Here is a 5,463-nt window from a genome sequence, read left to right as displayed (position 1 = left end):
CTCCCACATTTCACTGATTTTGATTTAACACTCTCACATGCAGAAGCTAGGAGAGGAAGGACATACCCTTCTTCACACTCAACTTTTGTTGTAGTAGTGTCTTTCGTGGTGGCAACTGGCATAGAATAAAACATTCGTTCCATATTTTAGATATCAAACCAAAACGTTCACAACCACAAAACACATGACTGGTGAAAATAAAAAAATTAATACGTTATTTGATCTTACAGAAATAGAAAAATATCATTTTTGTTCCTCGTTACCTCCACCCTCTATATTTTGACAATAGAAGAGATCCCCCTTATATTGTCCTCAAAGTCAATAATTTTTTTAGCACTTACAAAGGTTCTTTACCCTCTACCAGAATTGTCTTGTGCATGAGATCGTTATGTGCAACTCATATCACCTATAACTGAGGTAGAAGGTGGTGCATATGTTGATCTTTCAACAATGCCATCCAAAGAACCCATATTCGCTAAAGATGGAGTGCCCTATTAATGGTACATTTAATGAATATTAGTAGAATGCTCTAAAGTGGTTCACATGTTTGCATAAATTTTTTTCATAAAGAACAAACTATTATATTAAATTGATCATACCATGATCTCTCTTCTCTTCACCAATGCAATAACCCTTTTCAATCTCTCCTTCCTCAACTCATCACTCTTGTAGTAACACATTTCCTCTTTAATATTGACTAGACCCTCTTCCAGAAGGAGTTCAACTGAGGAGACCTTGTACAGTTTGCATATGCATAGATTTAAATGCCTTCTTTGGGCATCAGACCTTATCCTCATCTAGTAATCAACACTTTTGTCCCTCTTAAAGATGCATCCTATTCATTTTTACTTGTAATAGCATCAATTTCTATTCCTTACAAATGGCCGCCCATGGCAAGGTGCTTCAATAAATGGGAGATTATGAATTTCCATCCTATGCAGGTTCATCCTTGCAATGTCCCAAAACTTCTTTCCCCCATCAATAGAACAACTTCTAACAAGGTAGTAATATATCCTCCTTTGTGCAAACTTTTCAATTCTATATTGACCCCTCCCCTACACAGACATAACCATAATAGAAATATAAATATTACCATACAAAAAAAACTTATATCCTGTAACTATAATGCATACCAGTACCATCTTCCTAAAAATTAATCATTTATCAACAATGAATACAAAATTTGAACCTCACTACAATTAACGAATATGTCACCAACAACATCAGTATCACACTTGCAAATTGCAACATCTCCCACTACTTGCCTTGATAGAAAAACCATCACTCTAGGTTTCTTACTTTGTATCTAAAATTAATTGTAAGTCAATGGAACTATCCACACACCATTCATTCGAACTATATGATGTCAAAATGACTATAAATGATAATGACTTCAATTGTCACAATCACATGGCCATCTCTATCAAACCTAGGAGAAGTCTTTTGCACAACAACCTTGCTCACCCAAGAAAGGAAATAAAAAGAATTAGACATTTTCAACATTTTTCTTTGTACTCAGAGGATAATCTATTTTTTGGGTGTTTTTAAACCACTACATCTTACCGGTGTCTTTTTCGTATCTACTCTTTCCCTATTGTAGGGCACCTCTTTCATATCCATAGAAAACTTCACTATTTCCAATATGTAGGGTGTCTGAAGTGAATCATTGATTTCTTTTAATTTTTCACTTACTTTTAACATCCTATACAGTCTCCAATAATATAACAGGACTATTACTAAACACAACTTCCTGATATATTCAACACCCTGCAAATCCTAATTTTTTTGTGATGCTGGTTTTTAAATTGAACATACTAGAACTATTGCTTAATTTCTTACAACATTAAATATGGAGTTCATCCAATCTTTTATATCTATCTATATTTAAACTTATTCAGATTTTTATCTATCTATATAGAGCTGCATTCTTGATGGAATTTTGTTGCATAATGTACTATTGATGATTCCTTTTACATTTTTGATTTGTTTGTAGAAATCAAGTAGATTGGAAACTAATGAATTTCAGTCTAGATCTATCAAGCTAAACAACCACAAGCAAAGGCTCTCCTTTAGAGAAGTATGATTTAATCATTGGTTGCTCATTAATAATACTTAATAAGGGCTGGGTTATTTTTGGGTGAATTGTTGATGTTTGATGTTAAATAGTTTTCTCTCTCCTATGTTTGGTGTAGGCATATGTAACTCAAGTTGATACTCTAATTGGGATCTTAACCATGAGGGAGACTATAGCATACTCTACTTATTTGAAACTCCCTGATAAGATGCCTTGGTTAGAGAAATCAATACTAGTGGAGTCTACACTTGTTGAAATGGGTCTTCAAGAATAAGCCAACACTCCCATTGGAAATTGGCACTTTAGGTGAATTAGTGGCGGAGAAAAGAGAAGAGTTAGTTTTGGCTTTGAAATCCTTGTGAGGCCAAGGTTGTTGTTTCTGGATGAACCAACAAGTGGTTTAGACAGGTAAGAATTAGTCACTCTAATTCTTAATTAGTGGTAGATCCTGAATCCAAAATAACATTAGAGATAGTTTTAATGACTTTTTATTGTTCCTCATAGACCACATAATACTCCATTAATGAATATATTGTTCTTTGTAGACCACATAATACTAACTACTAATGGTTATGACTAATTGGGTAGACTATTGATTATCACTAATTCAAAACTACATGTATTGATATGTGGTGAATTGTTAATTACAACACATCTACATTTTTAAACCCAAACATTAAGAAGTTTGGCCAGGGATGGGCATATTGTTATAGCTTCAGTTCATCAAACAAGCAATGAGTTGTTTGAACTCTTTGATAGTCTCTACTTTCTCTCTAGAGGGAAAACTGTTTACTTTGGCAAGGCATCTTAGGCATGCGAGGTAAGCTTGCTTTGCTATAATGGTTGGTTTCGATATTTAATAATTCTCGAGTTATTGTCACCAGGCTTAGTTAGATGGTAGGTTATTGTATTTAAGAATGTTTGAGTTACTGCTACTAGTCTAGGAACAAGATTTTTTGAAGTTTTAGAGGAGTTAAAGCTAGATCAGAGTGTAGTTGAAGAATAAGAGACTTCCATCACAAATGAATGTTTGGAAATTTCTATGGACAATTAAGGTCATTGGTAGATACATTCAATGGATATTAAATTTTTCTATATTGCTAAAACTACAAGGCCCATTGCACTATACAATAGCTTCCCTCATTTATCAAATTATATTTCCTTTTCACCTAGAAATGACAAGATGAAAGTCAATTCTATAAACTATTTGAAATGAATCAAAACAATCTAACAATATTATCAATGATGGTCAATAGTCATATTACTGAAACTGTTCTTTATATATATACTTATGTTGTTCTTTATATACATACTTATGTTACATAAGTAAATACTCTTAATATTATCTAAAAATTATTTATATTATATAAATCAAAACTACTTATCATTTATGAAATAATAGCACACATATTAACAAGGAAAAAGCATCTAGAGAACACTCAAACTTGTAGAGTGGTGACCTAGCTAAGGTTTGAGCATAAAAAAAATAGTAACAAATACAACAAATTTAGACAACTAAAAATATTATTTTTAAATATATATTTTTCCCTAGATGAAATGTGCTTATTTAATACCCTTCATATGAAATTCCCCATTATAAAAATTGCTACACTGATTGATGATTCCTCTGGTATTGAATGTTGATTTGAACTAGATTCATGGATTCTCACAAATTAGAATTGTTGTGATGTTTGTAGTTTTTTGAGAAAGTAGGATATCCTTTCCCACCTTTCTAGAACCCATCTTATCACTGTTTGAGATGTATTAACTCAGACTTTAACAAAGTGAAGCTACACTGAAAGGATCAATGAGACTGTAGGTACTTTCTACATCTTGGATCTTAATTTGAAGTTGTGAATATTACAATTCATTGAAAGGTGTTTGTTTCATGAAGATTAAGCTTTTGTTCATGTGATTAGATAGAGAGATCATATGACCCTTTTGATAAAATTGCAACAAGCCAAACTACCCAAACTCTCATGGAGAAGTTCCAACACTCCGAGCATCATTAGGCAACACATGCCAGAGTACATGAAATATCACAAATTATAAGCTCTCTTATTTTGAATCATATTACTATGATATTGAAGGAAATTAATTGGTAGAAGAATTTTGTGATTTGAGGTTTTGATTTGGAAAGAGGAATGATGTTGGATTCATGGGGAACCCAAGCTAGTTTCTTGATGCAGTGTTACATTTTAATGCATAGTTCATTTATTAATATGAGCAGAGATGCTGGGTATTATTGGCTCAGGCTTGTCATCTACATTTTTCTTACAATTTGTATTGGAACATCCTACTTGAATGTTGGTACATCCTATAATTCCATACTAGTAAGACTTCATTTTAATGTTACCCATGAGATTTTTATGGACATATTTTTTGTGCTACTCAAAATTTTCACTTAAACATGTGTTCAGACCAAAGGAGCTAGTGTTTCCTTCATTTTTGGCTTCATTACTTTCATGTCTATTGGAGGCTTCCCATATTTTGTTGTAGATATGAAGGTAAATTCATCTTCTAAAGATTAAAGCTTTAAGGATTTCATCTCTTGGCTGAACTAAATGGAATTATCTTCAGCTAGATCATTATGGATTGTGGAAATTTCATGATTCTAAATGAAATTGTTACTTTTATTGTGTGATGTAGGTATTTCATTGAAAAAGGATTAATGGTCATTATGGAGTTGTGGCTTTCATGGTGGGAAATACTCTATCAAAAATGCCATATTTGCTTATGATATCAATAATATCAGGGATAGTTTGTTATTACATCGTTAGGCTACATCTTGGGTTCAGCCACTATGCCTTTTTTGTGTTGTGCCTATATGCAAGTGTTATAGCAGTGGAAAGTCTCATGATGGCCATAGCTAGTGTTGTGCCTAACTTCCTCATTGGTATTATCATTGGTGTTGGAATTTAGGTAATTACTTTATATTCTTGATTTCTATATTTTTTTTGTTCTTGAGGAAAAATATCAAGGAAATAAGATCAAAAGATCTTCCATTATAAAGTTGGACAAGACTAAACTAATATGGAATCTAATTTCTAGATTTAATTGTGCATGTTTTTTAGTATTATTTTATGTCATATTCTATGGTGCATCATTAGGAAAGAGAAGGAAAGTAAGGAAAGAAAGATATGTTTCAAGACTTGAGAGAAAATTTAACTAAACAACTAATACCCATGGCCTAACCTCTCGTATCATAGGCTATATCACTATTAGCCATTAGAAATATTCATTTTGTGGTGTCTATTTATTCATATTTATCAGGATCATCTTGACTATGTTGTGCTGATCAAGATTTTAAGTGCATTTCAAGAATATCATGATTAAAAAAATTGAAGAACCAATTTCAACAAGTTTAGTTTCTCCAAATTTAATGGCCC

General features: G+C 32.3%; 1 pseudogene; it reads left to right on the top strand.

Moving 5' to 3' along the window:
• The first annotated feature begins 880 nt into the window (after window positions 1–880).
• LOC149569602 (ABC transporter G family member 11-like) lies at window positions 881–4,996 on the top strand (annotated as a pseudogene).
• Window positions 4,997–5,463: the final 467 nt, after the last annotated feature.

The sequence above is a fragment of the Cupressus sempervirens genome, chromosome 3, assembly GCF_028749045.1.
Source record: "Cupressus sempervirens isolate cs-2001-9-10 chromosome 3, ASM2874904v1, whole genome shotgun sequence".
NCBI classification, from domain to species: domain Eukaryota; kingdom Viridiplantae; phylum Streptophyta; class Pinopsida; order Cupressales; family Cupressaceae; genus Cupressus; species Cupressus sempervirens.
The sequence above is the reverse complement of the archived record's forward strand: the minus strand, read 5'-3'. Positions and strand labels throughout refer to the sequence as shown.